General features: G+C 45.5%; 1 protein-coding gene and 1 pseudogene across 1 annotated transcript in view; both read left to right on the forward strand.

Annotated features, from left to right (window-relative positions):
* The window catches only part of LOC116978118, a 31,722-nt pseudogene that overhangs the window by 5,536 nt on the left and 164 nt on the right, over positions 1-26,022 (forward strand).
* Positions 17,112-26,022, forward strand: part of kiaa1614 (KIAA1614 ortholog) — a 47,030-nt gene continuing 38,119 nt past the window's right edge. Inside the window, exon 1 of the mRNA XM_033028354.1 lies at positions 17,112-17,334. The gene's annotated coding sequence lies outside the window, so the exon portion shown is untranslated. The remainder of the gene's footprint in view (positions 17,335-26,022) is intronic.

Raw genomic sequence — 26,022 nt, forward strand, 5'->3', positions numbered from 1 at the left:
TCTAGACCTCGGAATTATGGTGGGATATGATAAAAGGTTGAATTGAACAGAGTGTGCCGATGAGAGAAAACAGAAACCAAGATGGACTCAAAGCAAGTCTAAAATTTACAGGCTTTATTAAACAATGAGAAATCGAATCTCACCAACACTACACAATGCGTGGCTAAACTTATGCTTTAAACTAAAACTATGGACGAAAACTATCGGGCACGTCGTAAAACTTACTTTAACACAAGTTACTTGCAAGCATACTCCCCCTTGACCTTTCTCCCCTCAACCTCCTATTTCGGGAAATTCACCAGGTCACCAGGATACTCACAGCGAAGTCGATGCAGGCCCACGAGCTGTCCAGCAGAGCAGGAAGAGCAGGAAGAGCAGGAAGAGCAGGAAGAGAGAGAGAGTTCTGGCTTGACTTCGACTTTTATACCTGAGCTTCCTTTGAAACCCCCAGGTGGTCCTCTGGATAAAAGGGGTTCTTTTGATGTTTCCCAGTTTCGATCTGGCATGAACAATAGGCTTCCGATGATAAGGGGTTTGCTGATGTCATGATCCCTCAGCCTGATCGTTATCATCCCCGATGGTGATTGTGCTTGTGCTGGCCTGTTTACCACCGTCTGCTGAGGCTTGGTTCCTCCCTTTGTGTATCCAAGAGAATCTCGTTATCTCCGTCTCAGCCTTCCCTGTTCACACCGTTGTGTGATGTCCAAGTCCACAGGCCAGACGGGTTTGATTCTTGATGTGTATTGGGGGGGTTTTTCCGTTGCAGCCAGCAAATTTGTCTTTTAAGATATCCATGTGCTTATTCAATTTCTTCCATAATTTTGGAGGATTTGCCCAAATAACTTACATGCCCCTACGACACGTCCAGGCTCGCACGGACCGTGTCGATTGACAAAGTTAGTGGGCAATCCTCCAGCCTCAAGAGCTGTAAACACTCCTGGTGAGAAGGTGAAATTATGTACCCCGAAAGCCCCCTTAATCGCTAAACTAGGCCCTCGAAGCACATTAACTTACACTATACACCTTTTACTTTACATCAATCCCACAAACCATACAGTACCCTCACGACCATTCCCTGAAAATGCAGGGATTACAACTTATGTACAAAAACTATTGCACTAGAGTACAGACATTTTACAGTGATGGGGTGTCGTTATGGTGACGTCGGGCGGCTCGATTTACCAGCTGTTGTAATTTGGCCATCCTCCTCCGCCTTTTAAATTTGCAATTAATGCATAGCAAATACACCACAATTATCATCTGGCAGATGATCAGAACATGGGACACGATGCGGACCCATGCTGGTACTATGATCCAGGACTCCAGGTCCCACCAACTTGGAGACTTGATCTCTTCGATCTCCCTGGCGATATCCAGAGTCTTTTGTTCCAGGGAGAAGAAGTGTTTGTGCGACAACTCGACCGCCACCAGCAACTCTTTTAATTTTTCATTCACTGGGGGAATATCATACCCAAAATGGGCAACATAGTCAAATAAGTCAGTTACATTTTCTCGTACCGAGAGGTGAACCGAAGAAGGTTCCGGGATGGGTAATATTCGCTGCTGTGCCACATGGACTTCTGCCCTGGGTTTAAAGCAGAAGCTGCTGTGCGGTATCGGGCACCACAGCTGTGATCCGTGCTGATACCGCTGGGCACTTGTGGTGACACAGTACGTCCCACTGCCTATATACGCCACCTGTGGAGGGACATGGTCTGCCGCCATCGCCTCCATGGTGCAGTTTATAGGCTGTGCCCCAACAGTCCTGAACCCACACTGAGGCCTAGCCTCAGCGCCCATGTGCTGGGGACACAGGATTACCTGTGCTCCCCGGCTCCGACAACCCAAAAGGTCAATGCCTGTCACAGCTTGCTCCCTCACTATGACATAGGGCGGGACCTTCCCGTAGCGAATATGCACCCCCCCACGAACAACTCCCACGTTCTCCACTCGGTACAGAGGAGCTGGTCGTGCCGAGGTTCCCATTACCGGGATTCGTACGACCACTCCCATTATGGTGTGATTGGATTTTCCGCAATCCACCGGTACCGGGTAGGCCTCGGAGGCCACACGAAGCTGACAAGGACTCAAAGTGCTGTTATAAGGGTGTAGCGCTGCTAGGTGCTGGTTGCTTATCCAGGAGGGGACCCGACCTTGCCTCAGGTCTTCCAGGTTGCTCCTCCCCTCCCCCAACAACCACGCACCATACAGCCCACACACCTCATTCTGTGCAGCCTGATCGGACGCATTCCGGTCCTCTTTAATCAAAGCGTTTATCGTTTTTGCATGTGTCTCCAATTGTGCTATGATTTCTTTTAGATGTAGAGTCATTGCCACCTCTTCGTGCAGTCCCGATCCTACCACCGCATTTTCCTCCCCCAGAACCTTTCTTAACTGGCCCTTCAACTGATTGATCTGCAAGGCCAGTTCTACGTTGTCCATGCTATTAATAATAGACGTCCCCGTGTTAAATGCTGTAAACCCGTCGTTAACCACCCCTCGTCTTTGCCTACCGGACCCCAAAGTGAAATCCCCTACTCCGCGGTACATCTCTTCTATGTCTATGTCCCCAAAATCCAGGTTGTGGAATTTCTGGAACATGTCTTTTAACAGGGCCTGATATAATAATTCCGTCTCGCGGGGGCACCATGCGGGTACTCCTCCGTGTCCCCGCGACGCGCCACGCACATCCGGAGGCACATCGTTGCCATCATCCATACGGCGGGGCTACTTATCTGGAAAACAAAGCAAAACACCTCCTTGCCTCCACAGAGCTATCTGCCTAATAATGGCATTTGGGGTTTTGATTGTCTGTTATGGTCCACTTTTCCACGGCGCATCCCTTCGATCCCGTACTGTCTGTCCCTGTACTCCCCTGTAGCTATACAAAACCTTATATCTAATTACGCTAACTACATCTACTTACACACAAACCAATGCTATATACAACGCCACCCGTCTCCGGGTGGCCAACTCATAACTGGTCCCCGTCACGCTGGGGCCACCCCTCTGGTGGGCCCTCCCGTGCAGGCCAGAACTCCTCCTGTCGAGGGGCCTGACTGCCCCTCACCTCCCTTTGCACTACGGGGTTTTGAGTTACCCCTACGTTCCCTGTGGAGACTGGGCTCCCTCCAGCCGCACTCCGTAGTGCCCTGTTTCGGCCACTCTCCTTCCCGGCCCTCCTGTGGCCGGCCCTAGCCCTAGGTTTAATTAGGGATGGGGACCACCTTACTGGGGGTTTAGTGACCCTGTCACTCCTACGTCTGACCGAGGGTTCCCACACCAGAGGTGATACCTCCCTCTCCTCTGCTTCTGCTAGTTCTGCCTCTCTTAGGCAGTCTACGGTACCTGCCTGCGGAGGGCTGGAGTCAGCCTCCTTCTCCGCTGCTTCCAGTCCTTGCCCTGGAACACAGCCGGCTACTTCAGACTGACTACCTGTGGACTCGCCTGGCTCCCCTACGGTTTCCACATCAACCCGGGTCTGTTCCTGATCCTGTTCTCTGACATGTACCCCTTTCTTACTTTTCCCTGCCCTTGTGGGGTCAAACAATTTACACTGGTTGATGTGGAACCATTTGACTCTACGGGGAAGCTGAATGGCATACACCATGGGACTGGCTTTGTCCACTATGTTGTATGGGCCCGCATACAAGGGTTCAAACACCCCTACCCTAGCATATCTCCTGACCATTACCTGGTCTCCCACTGCCCACTCGCAATGCCTGCGAGGCTCCAGCAGTAGCTTGTTTCTTTGGTGCTGGGCCCCCATGTTTCTGGCTGCCTGCCAGTGAACCTGTCTAAGTTGTTCAAATAGCCTCTTGGCAAACTTGTCCCGGTTCACTTCCCTGAGCTGTCCCTCTGTTAGGGCTGGGACCATAATGTGCATTGGCGTTCTCATGACCCGACCCGTCATAAGCTCATGGGGAGAGTACCCCGTACTCCTGGACTGGCTGGCCCGAATCCCCATAAGGACCAGGGGTAAAACCTCCACCCACCGGTTGGGTGAGTCCCCTGTTTCCTTCCTTATCCTTTCCTTTATTGTCCGGTTCAACCGCTCTACCGGACCTGAGGACTGGGGGTGGTAGGCCACATGCCACTTGGCCTTGATGCCCAGTATTCTAAGGGTGGACTGCATGACCTGTCCCGTGAAATGGCTCCCCTGATCTGACTCCACGAACTGTGGGAGTCCCCACCTGGTGAACACCTCCCTAACCAGGATTTTTGCCGTACCCATAGCGGTGGCTGCTCTGCAAGGGAAGGCCTCTACCCATTTTGAGAACACATCCACAAGGACTAAGCAGTACTTGTAACCCCCTTGAGCGGTTGGAAGGGGTCCGATGTAGTCGATTTGAATCGACTGCCATGGCCCCTCCACCCTCCCGATGTGTCCCATGGAAACCTTCCTTTTCTGGGGGTCTGGGTTGTTTGCTGCGCAAACCAGACAGCTTGCACAAAAGTCGCGAACATCTTCCCTGAGCCCTGGCCACCATCCTGCCATCTCTACTCGCTGCCATGTGGTCTCTGGCCCAGGGTGACCTGCCCCTGGACCCTCATGGGCTAGTTTTAAAAATTCCCTTCTGTACAGGGAAGGCACTACCCACTTATCTCCCTTGAATAACATGCCTTCCTTCACTGACATGTCTTTACCCCCATACGGTCCCTCTGTTTTCTCCTGCCTGCAAATGGCTGCTGAGGCAGCCTTTAAAATAGGGTCTTGTGCCTGGACCGTGGTCAGGTCCGGAGCCAAAACCACTCCCGCACTCTCCTTTTCACGAGGCTGCTCCCTGGCTGCAGCTACCTGTCCTTCCTGATAGGGGTCCCATGCTTTCCCACTCCTGGCTCCTTCCCTGGCCAAGCCATCCGCCCTCTGATTTCCCTTTCCCCGTGGCTCCGTTTTGGAATGGGCCTTCACCTTATGGATATATCTATCCCCGCCCTTCCCTACGGCTGCTACAATCCTCTCTAATAGTGGTTTAGTGGTCAGGGGCTTCCCGTCTGATGAGGTGTACCCTCGGCGGGACCAGATGGCCAAATATTCCGTGCAGGAATTGCATGTGAACATGCTGTCTGAACATATGGTGTATGGAGTGGGGAAACGCTTGGGATGGGTCACCACGTACATTACCGCCGCCAGCTCTGCCTGCTGGGCGCTTAACGTATGTGGGAGTTTAAGAGCTAGGGCTATCTCTGCCTCGGGGTCCCAGATCCCACAGCCCGTGAGCCGTATGCCCTCGGACACGAAACTGGACCCGTCCACGTATATTTCCCTACCCGTGGGATGTAACCCTGCTCTAAGCCCAAAGTCCACCTCCCATACCCCTTCCACCGAGCAATGGTGTGGCTCCCCTGGGTACACCAAATTGGCTGCGAGCTTGGGCTCACATAGCCTCTCAACCCGTAAGGCCATTTGGGAAAGGAGAAGGGTCCAGCGAGTGATCCTCGCACTGCTAACGGTCCCATCCTTAATCCGACCGTCCAGCAGCATCTGGGTTGGGGTATGGTGGGTCAGGAGGGTTATGGGGGACATTCTTATGAAGACCTGTACCTTCTTCACTGCCCAGTATGTGGCTAGCAGGTGCCGCTCACAGTTTGAATAGGACCTTTCTACCTCTGTGAGGACTCTGGAGGAATACACCACTGGCCTTAACTTGCCGTGCCGTTCCTGGAGGAGCACTGCGCTCAGGCCATCGCTGCTTGCGGCTACCTCCAGGAAAAATTCCTCCCTGTAGTCAATGGCTCCCAGAGCTGGGGCCTTTTGCAGGTCCCGCTTCAAATGGACGAATGCCGACTCGCACTGCTCATCCCACTCCCACTCTACCCCTTTGCGTAGCAGCCGGTGCAGAGGTGTTGCGGTCGCGGCATAGTCCTCTATAAAGTCTCGGCAGTAGCCCGTGACTCCCAGAAATGATCTTACCCCCCCCACGTCCATTGGGACTGGGAGTTCCTGCACTGCCTGCCTTCTTGCTGTATCGATACCCCTTTCTCCGGCCCTAAGGGTCAGTCCCAAGAACTTTACCTCTTGTAACCCTATCTGTGCCTTCTTGGGGTTTATTTTTAAACCGCTCTTACAGAGCAGCTTCAGCAGTTCATTTACTAGGGGCCCATGTTCCTCACTGGTGTCTGTGAATAGCAAAATATCGTCCACATACTGGACGATCTTGTGGGGCTCACTAAATTCCTTTAAACATTCCGCCATACATTGGTGGAAAATGCTGGGGCTATTGTGGAACCCTTGGGGAAGACAGTTCCACGTGTACTGCTGCCCCTTGAATGTAAAAGCAAATTTGTACTGGTCTTCCTTCCTGACTGGGATAGACCAGAAACCGTTCGAGATGTCTAGCACCGTAAATACAGATGCAGACGCTGGAATTTCTGCTAATAGGTCTGCTACAGCTGCCACAGTTGGTGCGCAAGCCGGAATATTCTTATTCAGGACCCTATAATCTACCGTGGCCCTCCAGGAATTGTCTGGCTTCCGTACAGGCCAGAGCGGTGAGTTCACGTGGGTGGCTATGGGCCTCAAAACGCTTTGCTTAACCAGTGAACTCAAGGCGACTTCTAAGTCAGCCTCCGCTTCTCGGGGAAAACTATACTGTTTCTGCGGTCGGGACATGGGATCCCCGTCTATCCTGACCTCTGTTCCTGTGACCCTTCCACAGTCGTGCTTGTGAGTAGCGAATGCGGCCAAATTTCGCTTAACATGGCCTCGATACTCTGTCGGGGTCTGCCTCACTAGGACCTCTAGATCGTACCCCTCTCTGGGCTTCACGACACACAGAGCCCCTCTCTCTGATGCCCTCTCGATGACCATTAACTCCTTCTCTCTCTCAGCCCCTTCTCCTGCTATGCCCCACAAACAGTGGTTCCTCAGGTCCACCAGGACCTGGTGGGCCACTATAAAGTCGGCGCCTAGTATCCCCTTTCCCTCCTGCTCCCAACTCATCAGGACGCATTTCCACTGCGCCTGGAGTGCTCCTAATTGAATGGACAAGGGAACAGAGAAAAACCCCGTCTTCTCATTTCCCGTAAAACCGACAAGACTATAGGGTACCCCACTAGATAGAGGGGATGTACGGGGATTGTCCATGTGGACAATAGTACTGGAAGCACCTGTGTCCAGCAGGTAACTCCCGACCACATCCTGGACCTCCATCTTGACCCAGGGTCTCCCACATGGGCCATACTCTAATGGGCATAGGAATGTGGGCTGTTTCGCTGGAAGTCATAAAGGTGCCGGGGGTGCGGATATGGGCGCGCCCTGGCCTGTTGCCATGGCTACCTGTCCGGACCCTCCCGCCTTTGACTGCAAATAGGTAATTAGATCTTTTATATCTATTGTTACCGGGGTCCTATCCCCCACTGCTCTACTTAGGTTTCTGCACTCCCTCTTGTAGTGCCCGGGCTTCCCACACCCGTAGCACACCGGCCTCATCTCGGAAGAGGTCTGGCTGCCTTCCTGTTTCCACTGCCTCCTTTTGGGGGGTGCCGGTACTATTTTGTGCACCTTGCCCTTAAAGGGCTCCTCCTCACTTCTCACCCCATTGCGATACGCAAGGGTGAGCTTCCTGATCACCTCCGCCTCGTTAAGGTTTGGGTCAGCTGGGTCGAACCAGTGCTCGGCCCTTGCCCTAACTCGCGGGAGGCAATTCGCCACCAGAGTCTTCAGCCAGTGAGCTGTTCTCCCATCTAAATTCTGCCTATCTAAAGGCATCCCACACGCTCCCTCATACACTGCCCACAGCCTGTCTGCGAACATGTCCGGGGACTCAGCTACCTGCTGCTCCGTCACCCCCACCCTGGTGAAAGGACTACCCTGATTCAACCCCATGGCCTCCAGAACCGCTGTCTGTGCCGCTACCCATGTTTCAGGTCTTCCCCCTTCCCTGGAGGTCACCGCCTTGCATAGGTATGAATCTAGGGTCATCAGTAGCAGCTTTACCCGTTCTACCTCATCGCAATCGTTTATGTCGGCCGCCTGCTGCACCTCCATAAAATGCAATGACGGGTCTCCTGCCCTGGTTAACTTGGGAACCTGAGCCACCATCCCCCTCAGCACATGTGCCCCATGGGGAATGATGATATCACTCTCTATGGGCCCCCTATCTGCCTGCCCTACCGGGGGACCATATTTCCTTTGCCGTGCCGGGCACATCTGCCCTACTCTGGGCTGTTGCCCCTTTACCCCTGGCTCTCCCACCATGATCGGTAACCCCACCACCTCGTGATGTGCTACACATGGCGCGGAAGCCGCTAACTGAGGGTGCTCTCCCGCCCCTCCTTGGGCCTGTCCCTCCCCGGACAACCCGAACCCCACCTGCCGACCCGGACCTATCCCCGGCGCCTCAGGAGGCGGTCTATTCCCCTTTGCCACTGGGGAATCATCTGCTGAGGGAAGCCCTCTGCCCCCGGGGGACCCCCCTGGTCCTACCAGGTGAACCCGTCCCCTAGTCTTGGACAGAGTCTCCTCCAGCTGCGCTATCCTCGCCTGGCAAGGCCCGTGATCACTATTGCCTAGCTCGCTACGGGCCACCCTGTATGCTGCTTGTATATCCTGGAACTTTCCCTCCAGCTCCCTGCACTTCTGTGTACTCTGAGCCAGGAGTTCCTGGGCGTTCCTTTCCCTCTCCTTTGCCTCTACCACCTGGCATTGGAGGAATTCCTGGGCATTTCTGTGGGACTCCCTCGCCTGCAAGATACACTGCCTGGCTTTACTGCATTCCTCAGATAGCCCTTCCCCTTCTCTAGCGCTTTCTTCAGCGCTGGCCCTAGCTTCTCTCTGTTGCTCTTCCAGTCTATCTATCTGTCTCTGCATATTGGCTACCTGCTGTGATAGGCACGCTAGCCAAACTGCCTTTTCCTGCCCTTTACTATACGCTTTGCTTTCCGTCCATTGAGCTGCAGCTTCTGCGGGCTGCTCAGCTCTCAACAGTGCTATCACCCATTGTTTGGTGAGATTGATCTTTTTAAACAGATAAGAGGAGATTCTCTCCTCCATCTTGCTACGTTCTCTCACCCCCTCTGACAAATCACATATCCCAAACCACCGAGGTCCTGCCATGGTCGCCATTCTGTAGGGGTTTTGTTTTTCCCTTTACTCCACAAAAGGATTCCCCTAGGTTCTAGACCTCGGAATTATGGTGGGATATGATAAAAGGTTGAATTGAACAGAGTGTGCCGATGAGAGAAAACAGAAACCAAGATGGACTCAAAGCAAGTCTAAAATTTACAGGCTTTATTAAACAATGAGAAATCGAATCTCACCAACACTACACAATGCGTGGCTAAACTTATGCTTTAAACTAAAACTATGGACGAAAACTATCGGGCACGTCGTAAAACTTACTTTAACACAAGTTACTTGCAAGCATACTCCCCCTTGACCTTTCTCCCCTCAACCTCCTATTTCGGGAAATTCACCAGGTCACCAGGATACTCACAGCGAAGTCGATGCAGGCCCACGAGCTGTCCAGCAGAGCAGGAAGAGCAGGAAGAGCAGGAAGAGCAGGAAGAGAGAGAGAGTTCTGGCTTGACTTCGACTTTTATACCTGAGCTTCCTTTGAAACCCCCAGGTGGTCCTCTGGATAAAAGGGGTTCTTTTGATGTTTCCCAGTTTCGATCTGGCATGAACAATAGGCTTCCGATGATAAGGGGTTTGCTGATGTCATGATCCCTCAGCCTGATCGTTATCATCCCCGATGGTGATTGTGCTTGTGCTGGCCTGTTTACCACCGTCTGCTGAGGCTTGGTTCCTCCCTTTGTGTATCCAAGAGAATCTCGTTATCTCCGTCTCAGCCTTCCCTGTTCACACCGTTGTGTGATGTCCAAGTCCACAGGCCAGACGGGTTTGATTCTTGATGTGTATTGGGGGGGTTTTTCCGTTGCAGCCAGCAAATTTGTCTTTTAAGATATCCATGTGCTTATTCAATTTCTTCCATAATTTTGGAGGATTTGCCCAAATAACTTACAGAGCACAATTCAGATTTACTAATAGATTGAAAATCTAAGTATGTGCAGCATTATGTCAAGAATGGGTGAAGGTTGAGTCTGTTGAATGTTGCTAGGTGAGTTGTTCTTTGCTGGCTGCTAATTTAGCAATATAACTGTACTTTCAGCTGGGGTTATTGCAAAGTAAACTTGAATGTGTTATGTCATTGGACTCTTAAAATTTATTCATTGAAACTTTTAAAGATATGTTTTTTCTTGAGAGTAACTTCGACTTTGAATAGACACATTGTGCGGTTTATTTAAAACATTTTTTGAGATCTGAAACTTGAATCCAAGGAAGACTGATGCATTGTACCAAAAGAGAGCCTGACATAATTATTGTATAAACAGAAGGAAAAAAATTTGCATTGAGCCAGTGCCTTTTATGACTTCAGGGTCTCACAAAATGTCTTGCAGCCAATTAATTACTTTCTACATGTAGTAATATATGTGATGTGAAAATAAAATGGAAGTTTGGTAAACACAGAAGTCATTTTACGAGTTGATAACATACAGTATATTTATTTGCTGTGATGTTACATTGAATGTGCCTATAGAACTGCAGCAACTAAGAATTTCATTCTTTGGTCATGGTGCATATGACAATTAAACATTCGTGACTCTTCACAGTTCCCCAGGATGCTTTGTACCTTGAGGCTGAGTTACATAGTTAGTGGCATTAGAGAACTGTCATCTTCTGGAGGCAGAGCTCCAGCAATAATATCCTGAAATGGATGACTATCATCCAGAATTTTTAGTCTTCAGGTTTTTCAAGCACAGTTTGCAGCACGACACATTTGGAATGTCACTGATATGCTCCACCAAAGAAGAGACCATTTAATCTCCTTTGGGCAGAGTCCATCATGTGATACGGGGGGCACATTATGTAGGTATTGTGTTTTTCTAAAAAGAATTCAAGCAATCCTGTGGTGCTCCATGTTATGTTCAACGTAAATTACAGGCCCTAAACCTGCAACCACTGTGTAAACATGAAATTAAATTTTATCAGGGTCAATTTCATGTTTCCAGTGGATTTGCATGGCACCTTTATTCTCAAGCAATTTGTGGTGCCTGCCAAATTTCATCTGTCAAAAGATAAGGCTTATCACTTCCATTCTTGATTCCTCACACACTTCCAGGATCCATATTATGGAACATGTTCAACCTGTGGCATGAATTGCTTGTATAGAGCTGCAGGATATTCTCAAAATTAAATTCTGCTTCTTAGATTGCAGGCACACAGAAGGTAATGGTGAGGTGTGATTTCTGGATGTGACATTAGGGTGCATCTTTAGACCAGTAATTCACTTGACAACTACACCTCAGAAGTGTGTTCTTGGCCCACCTTGACCTCATCTGGGTTGGAAATTGTGAGCACAAAAGTGCCATTGGAACACTCCAGGATCTATCTGTCTGGGGCTATCTGCATCATGTGCTGAAAATGTCACTAACACTTAATTATCTGCAAAATGAAAACAAGTTTAGCATTCTTAGGAGAATATTATCACTCAAATCTACCAAGAAACAGTTTTGTGCTTTCTGCAAAAATCTTCTACAGATATGGTGAATCATAAATTTGACAATACATCTAATTTTTTAAAAGCCACAAGCTAGTGGAGCAATATAAATGTTCACTATCATGAATGATAAGAAGGTGCTCCCTATTAATGCTAGGCACCTGGCTCCGCAAATGCTGAAGGGTTATATTTAAATGCATTTTTCAGATTATGGGCATTACCAGTTTTTATTAACTATCCCAAACAACTCTTGAGGGGGTAGTGGTGAACTGCATCCTTGATCTCTTAGTTCTCCTGAGGAAGATGCTTCCACAATCCTGCTGTGTAGTGATTTTTAGGTTTACATCCAGCAACATTGATGATATACTATCTCATGATGCCCTTTAATTTTAATTTTTACTGTGTCATCTTGATACCATACTGCTGACCAAATTTCCATTGGTCAGAAGTTAATTTGCTGGTGATTGAAAATGGAGGGGCTGGGTGAACCAGCTATATTATATTTGTCCTGTTTTGTGGTGTGGACATATTGGGAATTTTGCATGTGGTAAATTATATATATATATGTCAGTAATGTAACTGTAATGGAAAGAAATTGATATAGTAGCAATGTTACAAAATTTTGAGATTTTAAAAATCAAGTCTGTAATTTATCCCATCAGATAAAGCATAAAAATAAGTTTAATTTGACACCTAATTCACTTTCATATCTCAAGTATTTAAAAAGTTATGGCCATTTTCATACTCGGAAATGAGCATCTTGTTCCCTATTGATTTTCTATGGACATAACAAAAAAGCTGTGATCGTGAACAGTCAAAAGCCCATAACTTTCTTAAAAATTAAGAGAACTGAATGAAATTTTCAGTTATCATAGATTGAAGCATTCTGAAACAAATATAAAATAATCTTACTTGGATGACCTGAAATTAAAGCATATAATTAGTTAGTTGCCTAATTGTAGCTAATTTCAGACTTCAATTACTAGATCTAAACATCTATCCATTTCTTAATAAATGATTAACATTTTTAAATAGCCTAAATGTCCAAATAATATTCACAAATAATTCACAATAAAACATGATTTTTAAATCTCATTTACATTAATTTATAGACCAAATGGAAGGAATTTAATGTTCAATTGCTGTAAATAAATGCCCATTTAAATCAGCTTTCCAGTGGGATCCTGTGAACGCGCTGGTTTAGAACGTTCACATTGCGGTAGATTTGTGCCCCAAATGCCGAGAAAAATACTGCGGGATATAATGGGCCCAAAATGAGCTACTCGCAATATTAAACTTTGTATAAAGGGATCTTTAGAAGCCCTTTTTAATGTAAAAATATACAGCATACCTTCTGAGGTTTGCTTTATGAGACCCTGCGGTTGCTGGCGGTCGCGGGTTTAGAGATTGATTTTTAAACTACTATAACTATTATACGAGGCCTTTAAAACTAATAATAGCTTTTGCGACGGGGTCTTCCAGCGATTTTTCGTTAATAATTAACTAGGCTGAACAACTTCGATTGGAACAGCCTAGAGAAAATCGCGTTTTAAACCCGCCCCCTCTAAACGGCGCCAAAATCGCACACACCCGCAGCGACAGATTTTCAACGACGCTTCAGGTAGGCTTTACAACATACCTAGATATAGCAGCAGAAGATAGTTTATCCATGGACACCACCCAGATGAAGCTGAGATGGTTGACCTCAAAAAAACCTTTTTGGAAGGTGTGACTCCAACCATTAGTCTTTTTTCCCCTCATGCTCATTTACTTCAGTAATACCCTTCTCAGGGATCCTTAAGGGGCTGTCCTACTGCAGTGATCTAATTGGCGAGTTGAGGAGAGTTTGAAAAAGTGTCATGTTCAAGACCTCCTTCGACTATGTTGAAGACTAGCTTCGGGAAAATTGGACACCGAATAGTGGAGAGTGAAGATGACCTCCCTTCGACTATGTTGAAGACTATCTACGACTACCTTAGACTGCCTTCGATTACCTTAGACTACACTCGATTACCTACGAATAACATGCCGACCTATTACGACCTACCTCGACTAAACCTACGAGTAAAAAAAAAAAAATCAATTTTTTCCACGGCAACCTTTTTTTACTCACGGGCATTTTTCAGCATGTTGAAGGAGAGTTACAAAGATCTCCTAGGACCTCGTGTCAACCATGCTGCAGGTATGAGTTGAGGGCAAACTGTTCTTAACTCGCGGATGAGGTCGCCGCTGTGCGACAGCACCTTTACTGCTACGTTTGCTCAAATGCTGCTTTGATGTCAAAGTCAATTGATGTCACCTCACCTCTGGAATTCTGTAATTTGGTCCATATTTCATCCAAAACTGAGATGAGGTTCAGAGCCGAGTGGTCTGGGTGAAACCCAAACATAGCATCAGTGTGTAATTTATCAGTGAATAAGAGCTGCACGGTAGCTTATCAATCACTTTGATGAATACAGTGAATGAACAGATTGGGTGTTACTAGTGGATTAGATTTGTGCTGTTTATGTAGACTGGACACACCTGTCACTTTTTCAAATGCTCAAGTATATGTTAGTGTTGTAGTTGTATTAAAACAGCTTATCTAGAGACTTGTTATGGAGTTTTTTTAACTACAGCTAGGATGCTATCTTGTCTCAAAGTCTTTGCTGTATCCAGAGCTCTCAGCCAGTGGTACTCATTAAGTTTGTTAATGTCTGGCTTTTCTCACAATGGGGATCTGGGAAGAAAACCAAGGTCAATCATCCGTTTCAACATCTCTAAACACGTCAACAAGTTACTTGCTGTTTCATTTCAGTTTGTCATATACTCCATGTCTGTACCGAGTGCCCTTGTGCTCCAGAAAGTTAAAGCTTTATGTAAGATCAGGAACCATCACATGAAAATCATCCACCCTGAGCAAGTTTGAAGTAGGAAGATGTGTAAATACATGAGATACCATAAGGGGGGGATTTCAGGTGTTACAATAAATGAATTTCTTGCCTATGTGGCATCTGCTTATCTATACTGAGGCATAGCTTATATCAGCTGATATAACTTCTCATAGATAGACACAAAATGCTGGAGTAACTCGCGGGACAGGCAGCATCTCTGGAGAGAAGGAATTGATAACTTTTCCTTCTACTCAAGAGTTACTCTAAAGGGCCTGTCCCACATAGGCAATTTTTTAGGCGACTGCCCCGACTGTCATAGTCATTACAGATCTCCGAAAAAAACGGCGATTGTACACCCCTACGACATACAACAGTGCATACAAAAATATTATAATAACATTAAAATTTAAATTATCTATAATATAACTTTAATGGAATTCACCGATGTCATCACCGGTAACCACCTACATCATCCTGGCATCATCCTACATCATTCTGATGACGTCCTACATCATCCTGTCGACAGCACCTACATCAGGCCACCCCAATTGGCGTCAAGACAACGGTCGCCGAAAATTCTGCAGTGACCAGAAGGACTCTACGACTCTTTGGGCGACTGAGGAGATCATACAGGCGACATCCCGGCGACCATGTGGCGACAGCCTAGTCGCATGTAGTCTCCGAAAATTTTGCTTAAGTGGGACAGGCCCTTAAGTGTGGAAGGGAACATCAACAAAATCAGAATCATTGTCACAGCAATTCACATTATCAACAAAGCCAAGGTCAAATAAAGGGTAAAGAATTCTGCACGCAGTCATTCCACAACCACTTTGATGATTACCTTTTGGGACCACTGCAGTATAAGCTGTCAAAGCTGAAAGCAAGAAGTTTTTAAGAACAAATAGATTAATATAATTAAACAATTCACATTTCAGGTAACAAAGCATATACATTCTGCAGTGAATGTATTGATAACTGATCCTGGTGCTGCCTTCGCTAAACCAGTTTCTGCTGTGGGCTTTGTTGTGCAGCAATCATGCTGGAAGTCTGGTCCTTGCGATGAAGGAGGCTGCAGATGGCCTGCAGGACTCGTGTGAGCAGTCGTCTTAGACTGTCTTAGCAGGGACCGTGCCACATCTGCATGAGCGGCAGGAATCTGGACCAGCTGGCAAAGGAAAGGATGGTGTGCAAGCACCATTTGTGGGAAAGTACAAGTACTGTAGGCTTGAGAAGGGTTTTTTCTTCACAGAGGCAGCAGTTGGCCTGTAATTTCACGGAGACAACATTGCATCACTACTTTGATTACCTCAAAGCACATGTAATGAGTTGAATTTAATGTCATGGTGGCAGCAGGCTGGTATAAAATATTGCCATCGGACTGAGTTTCACCGCTGCATGCATACTTCGAATGGCCTCCACCTGTGCTGCTCTGGAGGCTGAAAGCTGTCATCAGCCACTGCACCATACCCTGGACTATGCCTGACAGATCTGAAATACTCAGCACTTCCCAGATGATCAGATTGGCTTAATGTTTCTCTGGACCTATATATTTTAGAGAAGGGCTCCCCCATGGCCTTCAGTTCCTCTCTGATAAGCTGACTAAGCACAAAGTTTCTCCCTAGACAAATACAGCATCTTTCTCATGCAGACTGCCCTTTTGCAACTGTCTTCAGAATTCCTGAGAACTGTTGTGTGATCTCATCCTTCTAGGAGTTGACACACTTGTATCCTGACTTGTATCCTGGCTGTGACTACATACTATCTAACAAACTGGCATATTCAGGAAAGTATGGAGTGACGGGCTCTGAGATCCTGCTTGGAGAAATCAAGCGTAATAATGCTGCAACCCATGCTAACTTCCTTCCTAGAGTTACGGACAGGTGCACTGCTGGTTCTGGGAATTATTTCTCCACTGTGCCAACATTTTCCTTTTTTTTTTCTCTTGTACCCACACCTCCTTTCTCTGTAACATAAAAATTATATATCTTTAACTATTCACAATTCATCCACCTGAAACATTAACACTGCTCTACTCTCTCGACAATCTGCTTGTCTTGTTGAATATCTCCACAATTTTGACAGAATATCAGGTTTCTGTATTTTTCTTTGGTAACATTAAAAAGTGCACTTGCAAGCTATTAACTGCTATGGTTACCATCTCCAGTTAGTCACCATGGATTTTTAATCATGTGACACAACCATCCTAACAGATCAAACAGCTTTATGATCTGAATCCATTTTTTGTATCATTGAAAAGCAGTAGGAAAGAAATTGATGTTAAAAATACATTATTTTAGTAATTATACTGTTTTTTCTTAAGATTTTTGCCTACGGGGGTTTCTTGCCCTTTTCAGATTGAACATACTTTAACAAGAAAGGAAAAACCTAAGAAACTGATTTCTTTCAAAACATGAACTTGCAAAACCCATGTGCTTGTAAGTTAAGAAATAACTGATCCACAGGAGGATATAAAGTTTTTTTTAAGGTTTTCCCCAGTAACAAGCTCAGTCGTCAGGTGTAGAATTACAACAGCACCACTCCTTAAACTGAACCTCACAAGTTCCTGGATATTAACTGGCAGCTTAGGATAGTCTGTCTGCAATCATCTGCTCTTGACAGTTTGCCTGTCGTCATGGAGACCAGTTAGATTTACACACAGTTTTGCCTTTTATAGTCACTAGTTTTCTCCCTTTGGGTATTGGTTGGGTGCACTGGTATGCAGCTTGAACAGCCACTTTATCAAATAGTAGCTCATGCATACACGCATTCACAGAATGACTGCAGTAACTGGAAGAAAAGTTTTGAACAATAGTTCTTGGCAAAAGTTAGTGATCCACGGAAAGATGACCATCTCTGTGAACTGAAGATGGGGGTGTGTTTCACAGACATAAAATGGAAACAGAAACTTAAATGTTTGGAATGACATTTATGAGGCCCACGTCTGCAGCTTGTGAGTTGATGTAAGTAATAACTAATTTGCTGGCAAACAGATGTTACCAACCATAAGGACATTTTCAGCACCTGGTGCCACACGCACTGTTTGAGACTGCAATACGCTACTTTAGATGGTAGTGGAGGTAGGTACTTTCACAACATTTAAGAAACATCAGAGTGAGCGCTTGAATTGCCAAGGCCATGGATCAAGTACTGACAAATGAAGGAAGGCAGGGCATGCAGAGCGGAGGAAGTGAGCAGCAGGCAGAGAAGCAAAGGGACCAGAGTCACAAGGTTTGAGGTGAGGGTCTTTGGCGGTTTGGAGTTTGTTCAGGCAGAAAGGGGATTTTTTTTTTTCCAATTTGAAATTTTTGGATACCAACAAAAAAGTTCGGCGGGAAGATTTTGCATTGTGCTATTTTTCTGATCTGACTTTGGGTCAGGCTATCTCCTGGAGAATTCCACTGAAGCCGTAAAAAAGATGCTAGGCCATTAAATAATTAAATGAGAGGCTTAATATCAATGTTTGGCCTATATGTTATATATGATGTCAGGTTGGTGTAACAGATATCATATACTAACACCAAATCCAGTTTAAGCTTGAAACATATTTACACTCATTCAGGACTAAGCATATTAGAATATTACTAGAACAAGTGGGGACCCGTTGGGTCCCGTTCCCCCAACGTGCATGCGCGGCTGATGGGCCCGCACTAATGGCAGAAATTAAGTTAAAGTTAATAACTTTGCGTTTAATATTTCCATTACCTCGCCATCCCTCTTCCTACCCCTATCCTCCTGCATTACCCTATCCCCCAACACTCCCTCCCCCTCCTCTTCACCCTCCCTCTTCTTTCCCCCCTCCTCCTCCCCTCCCCCACTCCCTCCCTCACCTCTCCCTTTCCTTTCCCCTACCCTCAGTCACTCCCTCCCTCCGTCCATAACCCCTCTCCCCTCCATAACCCCTCCTCTCCCTCTATTCCCCTCCTCCCCCACTCCTCACCTCCCCCCTATCCCACCCCTCCACTCTCCCTCCTCACCTCCCCCACTGCCCTCCTCTCCCTCTGTCCCCCACTCCCTACCTCCCCACTCATCCTCCTCTCTCTTTATTCCCCCACACTCCTTCCTCACCTTCCCAGAATCTCGATGTAATCCACCACCGGTTCTATTTTCTCCACCACGTCGGCGACGAAGTTGTACTTGAGGTGGGGGCTGACGGCACAAGCGGCCTGGAGCCGGGGGAAGGAGAGGCCAAGGCTACGGCCTAGTCCTTGCCCCGGGTCCCACTCCTCTCCCTCCCCACGGGCCCGGAGCAGCAGTGGCGCCGCCCCCAGACCCAGCAACCAGGCCCCGGGTCCCCAGCGCAGCCTCTCCCTGGAGCTGTTGGGTCCCCGTTGTGAGGCCAGGCAAGTAGACGTGACAAAACAATATGGTGATCTGAAAAAATGGGGAAAGGCCCCAACTGCGCAGGTGTGGCTGAGGACCCGTTGGGTACGCTTTGTGACACCAGTCAAGTAAACACGGCGAGTGGGCGTCCTTTTTTAATTGTTTTGTAAGTTTTAAACGTCAATAACTTGTAAAATATAACATAAATCTGAACGAAAATTGATACTGCACATTCCAGGACAATGGTGAGTAAGGTGGGCCTAAAATTGTCATGAAAGAAGATGTACCGTTCTTGTGCAAATATACAAATATATATAGATACAAATATATCTAGGTACAAACAAGATGTAAGTTTTATTAATATCTGGATACATGTAGATGGATGATAGATAGATAGATAGATAGATAGATAGATAGATAGATAGATAGATAGATAGATAGATAGATAGATAGATAGATAGATAGATAGATATCATCTGCGTTTATTAAAAGTTAATGCAAAGATTTATATAACATATTCTTTTTTTAATATATTATTTTATTAGAAGCAAGCACATATCATAATAAAAACATTTCATGTATATCAGTCGTATATCAATAACATTATCAGTTATCAGACTCTGCTTCTAGTTTTTTTTTATATAGCAAGAGAGAAAGAGAAAAAAAAACAAAACAAAAAGCATGATAAGGAAGAATGGAATAATTTACTAATAATTCATAATTGGAGATAGGTTCGTAAATTATAAAGTATAACTTTTCATCTAATACTGAGTTCAAGCTTCAGTTAGGTTCCCGTGCTGAACCATTCTACCCCTTCAAATAATCAATGAATGGAGACCATATTCTGACAAAAAGTTCCTGTATAACATATTCTGATCACACGAAGATCTTTTTAAATATACATGGTGGTCAGGATAAATTTAAAATGTGATTTAACTTCGACTCCTCTGAAACCTAAATTTGGATACAGTTTACTGCCCATTCACAACTGGCATCATTTCAGGAAATGCATGACCTGCATTTCTACATGGGAGTGGAAAGGCCATGTTAATGAAAGTGCACAGATGTTGTGGTGAAGACAGAGCACGTATCACCATTATCAAAATTTCTTCAGTCCTTTGTGCAGGAAATTATTATATTATATTATATGTTGGATTGCAATTTTCTTTGTAAAAAATTAACAGAAATTCTGGATTACTTAAATTATGCATCCTAGCCACTGAATCAGTCAGCTTTATTTTGTTTTCTTGCAAACCAGTCATCAGGCTATCTGGCTCCAGATGACAGGAAATGACGTATTTGGCACCATATAAGATGACTAAATATCAGCAGCAGATAATCAAGAACCAAATCCCCATTAATCTGTATTATGTATACTTCACCCAACTTTTAGATGCAAAATTTTACATTTTGGCAGTACGATATTAAACAACTGTTATTTCCAGTGTGGAAAGCAATACATCATTTCTTGCCAAATCTAACCATTCTAGAAGTTTAATTGGACACCTTGGGTTTTGACTTGTCTTCATGCCAATACTATGTCCAGGAGCCACAAGGAACTGCAGATGTTGGAATTTTGAGCAAAATACAAAGTGCTGGAGGAACTCAGCTGGTCAGGCAGCCTGAAGGGTATGAACAGATGATGTTTCGGGTCAACAGCTTTCTTCAGTCCTAGTTCCTCCAGCACTCCGTGTCTCTTGGGTTCCATTGTTTGACATTCCTGGTACAAAAAAGTCCATCGAGGCAGCAGAACTATGTATTGGGAGCTTCTCTGTGCATGTTTCAGCCCACCAAGGTACCCATACCCGCAGCCTCCCAAAGACGACCCATCTCCAACCTTCTATATGGCTTCCTGATTTCCAGATCTCCACACCAGTGTCCTGATCTCCTGAATTCCCTCGTCAAAGCTTTGATCTCCAGGCATACACCCTGTTCCTGCCTCTCCAGATCAATGGCTTGGATTAGGGCCCAGAACTTATTTTATCTGAGCTTTTCCCACTGCTCCCCTATGCCCCTACCAACCCTATACTTTTCCTAGTTCTTCAATGTATGAAGAGAACCATGGTTTGGTCATTACATGCAATTGAAATTTGCAGTGGCAGGAGCATGACTAAAATGGTTATTAGCATGCTGTACAACAATCCTTTGGCATGCATTTAACAGGGATCAATTTTGAGGAATTGATTTTGAATTTGAATTGTATTAATTCTTGAGACTGGTTTTCACCACTGTTTTTGACATTTATTATCTTGATGCCCTAAGAAGATGGGCGGTAGATCTTCTGCCTAAGCAACTTCAGGCGATAGTTAAGAGTCAATGCCTGTGGTAAATTTTGAAGCCAGACCCACTGCAGAAATCAGTTATTCAATTGGGGTTTTATGACAGTCTTACAACTTCACAGTCACTACCTGATACTATATTCAAATGTGCAGATGCGGTGGGATTTGTACTCCTGATTGTTAGATGAAGAACATAACCTCTGAAACTACTGTACCTATAACTGGTACAACACTGGTACATCACTGGTACAAAAGCTGCTCTTCACCTGTGATCTCTTCATGTCAGAGCCTCAGCAGCAAATACTGGAAAATTGTCAATTAACATTTAGCTGGTCCAACCAACTCCGGGATATTACCATCTCCAAGAAGAACCACATCAGAAATATAAGAACATGATTTTACTGCAACATTTATTTAATGGCCTCTGATTGAAATCAGATTATTTGCAAAATTGTTAAGTTTGAATGTGAAAACGCTATGACCTGTGCAGATCATCATGTCAATAGAGAGTCTTGACATCAGCTTCACCTAATGACCAGATAAAGTTTGTCATCAACAAAAAATGTTGATGCACTTGGGAAGAGATTGGTGTGAAAGGAAAGTACATGTATTTCTCAATATATAAACATTATAATAAAAAATGTTCACAATAATACCATTAACACATTAGCATACATTTCACCATAATATATAGCACACCATAACATTGTAGAGTTGTACAGCGCAATTGTACAAATTGTACAGTTGTACCATACAAACAGACCCTTTGTCCCAACTTATTCATGCCAACTTATGTGCCTTCCTGAAGGAGACTTATTTGCCTGCATTTGGCCCATATTTCTCTCAACCTTATCTATCCATGAACCTGTCTACATGTCTTTTAAAATTGCGATTATACCCATCTCTACCATTTCCTCTTGCAGCTCATCCATATACCCACTACTCTGTGCGTAAAAAGCATGCCTATTTAGTCTCCTTTAAATATTTCTCTTACCTTAAACCTATGCCCTCTAGTTTTAAACGTTCCTTCCTCAGAAAAAGACTGATTCTCCCACCTTATCTATGCCATTTATAATTTTTCAGAACGCTATAAGGCCTTCTTCACTCCACCAATTAAACAGTCCTACCTATTTGATTTGTCCTAATAACTCAAGCCAGCAAACCCAGGCTACAACCTTGTGAATATTTTTTGCACCCTCTCCTGCTTAATCATATCTGGTATGGTGACCAGAACTGCACACAATATTCCAGGTGCAGTCTCATCAGTATCCTGTACACTGTCTGAACATAGGAATTAATTGTACCAAAATTCTTTCAAATTTGTATTTGAATGAATTAGAATCATCAATTTTATATCAAAGTCATGTGAGTGACTACGTGAAGAACCCGCCAGCCCACATGCGCGTCATACGTCGACGCATTGCGCGAGGTTTGGTTGGGGATGAACGTCGGTCTCCCCAGTGGTAAGTTTAAAAACCAAACAGGTGAGTACAAATGTTGAACTAATTCCGAGGTTGACCTAGGTTGTTGTTATGGAGAAACCTAGGGCGAAAGGGAAACGGGCTGCTGAGAAACCAGCGGCAGAGGACCGCGGCAGTGGAAAAAGCCGACGGCCGTCCGTTTCCACTTCGGAGTCGCTGGCAGCCGCAATATGCACAGCAAGTTCTGATTTGGCTCCAAGAGGGAGCAGCTTGGCAACCCCGAGTCGGGGCAAAGCCAAAGCTAAGTCTGAGACAGGCCCAATCGGACGATTCTGGACAGGAGGACTCTGTCCCAACATCTATGGAAGATGTGGTTTGCCGTCTATCTAAACTGGAGCGGCTAATGGAACAAATGGTGGCACAAAATATGCTCCATGCAACGGAGGCATTAACAGGCGGCTCCAGCCATATGCCTGTGGCAACACCTGGCTCAGGGTTGTAGTATTCCTCCCACTCTGATGAGGGGAGTATCGGAGATTTTTACAGAGCTGACCGATTATGAGGATGATAACAGTATATCTGAATCCCATGATTTAATGCATGATATGCGGGAGACGCATCATAAGGAAGAGCTACCTGCTTTTGCCTCTAAATTTGCTGTTCCTTCGGGGACGGGCAAGCCACTACAGGAGTAACTGGCCAGCAGCATCAGTTATTTAACATTGCATCTGCTGAAGGAAGAAGTTATGCTGGAGGCAGCTGGGAGATATCCCAGCCCAGAAAATTGCAAGACCTTGGACGTCCCGAAAGTCAATATTACCATTTAGGAAAACCTCGGGAGCAGAACAAGGTCCAAAAAGCTGAAATTACAGCAAATTCTGAGACTATTGTCGGGAGGTATTACGGCCTTGGCTAGGTCAGTGGATGGGGTTCAGCTGTCGGAAGCACAGCAGGATGCGATGGCACTGTTGTGCAATACTCATTTTGAGATAAACTGCTTCCGTAAAGATGGCATTAGGCCAGAATTAAACCCTAAATTTGCACACTTATGCAGGTCCAGCAATGTTCAGCCTGCTAAATATCTCTTCGGAGAAGATTTGTGTAAGCAAGTCAAAGACTTGCAGGATGAATTGAAGGCTGCTGCTGGCATGGTTAAAACATCCTATATGGGTAAGACTCCTCTGCTCCGGCGATATCACCCCTAAGTGACAACCAGCAGGAATCGGTTCTCTAAGGCTGGTGGAAATACCAGGTCTGCTCAATTTAGACCCAGCCAGAGGTCTTTTTTAGGCCAAGGCCCATCTCGTCCGTCTTGGAAGATGCGTCAGCCTCAGTTCCCAGAGGGCCAAGATATCAGAGCAAAGGGAAGGAGACCGAACAAAACTTAGGGTCTGCTGGCCCTAGTGATAAACCGCCTATGACCATTGAGGTAGGTGGATGTGCATCCATCAGTCACATGGGGTGTGCGGAGGAATTTCAAGTCGGTGGCAGGTTAAGGCTATTTTTACACGAATGGCAACAGATAACCTCTGATCCGTTTATACTGCATAGCATAATGGGTTACAAAATTGAGTTCTTGGCTGACACGTTTCCACCTCGACAAGATATGCCGAGACCGGCGTATATTCTTTCGAAAAAGGAAACTGGATATGCAAGCAGTGATAGAGGCATTGCATAAAAAAGGAGTGATTGAGCGGTCAGTCCTTGAGAAAGAGGAATATATCTCTAACATATTCTCAAGGTAGAAGAAAAATGGAGGATGCCATATCATGATTTGGCGAACTTCAACTCTTATGTGCAGTATAAACATTTTAAAATGGAATATTTCCCCACCACAAAACAGCTAATTACTGAGCGTTGTTTTATGGCGTCCATAGATCTTAAGGATACATATTATTCGGTTCCTATTCATAGGAATCACAGGAAATATCTGAAGTTTAGCTGGCTGGGGCAGTTGTGGCAATTTAAGGTTTTACCTAATGGTTTGAGCTCAGCCCCTCGGCTATTTACCAAACTTCTTAAACCAGTGCTTGCACTACTCAGAGCTGAAGGGCATATTATTATTGGGTATATAGATGACATTCTGATAGTCAGGAAGATGTTACGTCTCGCAAAGCTAGCTGTTTCAGCTGCCAAACTTATCTTTGAGAAATTGGGATTTCTCATTTATCCAGCTAAATCCAGGCTGATACCGACAAAATCTATTTCTTATTTAGGGTTTGTCATCAATTCGGGAGAGATGTCTGTGACCCTGCCCATGGAGAAAAAACAACATTTGGTAGAGGCTTGTTCAAATCTACTGATTAATGAGAAGCCATCTATCTGCCAGGTTGCAAGGGTAATTGGCAAGATAGTAGCTGCCTTCCCAGCCCCATGTTATGGGCCTATGCATTATCGAAATCTGGAGCGTGAAAATGATCAGGCACTAAGACTCCACAAAGGTAATTTTGACAGACCTATGCAGTTGTTGTCAGAGTCTAAAGCTGAATTACAATGGTGGATTGCGAATAATCATCGTTGTTCAGGCGTCTTTCTACTTAGTAAACCCACAACAACACTGCAGAGTGATGCTAGTGAACTAGGATGGGGTGCAACTAACACTATCTCTAGTTATGGTGGTGGATGGAACAAGGAGGAGTTATGCCTTGGTCAAAAATATGGCATCAATTATTTATAAATGTTGGCAGCATTTCATGCCTTGAAAGCATATTGTGGAAAGGTACATGGTGTGCATATTAGACTACAATTGGATAACTCGACAGCGGTGGCATATGTAAATCACATGGGTGGATATAGATCACTATCCTGTGATGCTTTGGCAAAGGTTATTTGGGCTTGGTGCCTCGATAGGAGCATTTGGATTTCAGCTGCTCATTTGCCGGGCAGATTTAATATGGTAGTAGATGCTAGATCGCGGAGGTTCAATGATCGAACCGAATGGATGTTGAATCAGGTAGTATTCAACAACATAATAGCTCGTTATTGAACACCAGGCATTGATTTGTTCGCTTCCAGGCTTAATAATCAATTGCCACGATATATAGCCTGGCAACCAGACCCAGGGGCATAAGCGGTAGATGCATTTTCTATAGACTGGCGGGGAATGTTATTCTATGCCTTCCCTCCATTCTGCCTTATTGGAAGATGCTTGCAGAAGATAATGCAAGACAATGCATCAGGTATTTTAGTAGCTCCTAATTGGCCTACGCAACCATGGTTTCCATTATTAAAGGGATTATTAAAGGAACCGCCCATGGTTGTTCACAGGCATAAGCATATGTTCACGTGACTTCGATATAAAATAGAAAGATTAAACGAGAACATACCGTTTGAAGTTTGATCTTTATTTTATGAGAAGTTGAAGTGAGGGATTACGTGCCCTCCACTCCCAACCCTGATTCTCATAATGATCATCCGGTATGTCTAAGGTCGTTAATCTTTCTATAGTTTAAGTTCTGCCACTAATCTGTGGTTTCATACAGTTGCTCTGAAGATTGACGCGCATGCGGGCTGGCGGGCTCTTCACGTAATCCCTCACTTCAACTTCTCATAAAATAAAGATCAAACTTCAAACGGTAAGTTCTCGGTTACTCTTTCTATTTCCATTACCTCCTTTGACTGCCTGTCC

Source organism: Amblyraja radiata, chromosome 10 (assembly GCF_010909765.2).
Source record: "Amblyraja radiata isolate CabotCenter1 chromosome 10, sAmbRad1.1.pri, whole genome shotgun sequence".
NCBI classification, from domain to species: domain Eukaryota; kingdom Metazoa; phylum Chordata; class Chondrichthyes; order Rajiformes; family Rajidae; genus Amblyraja; species Amblyraja radiata.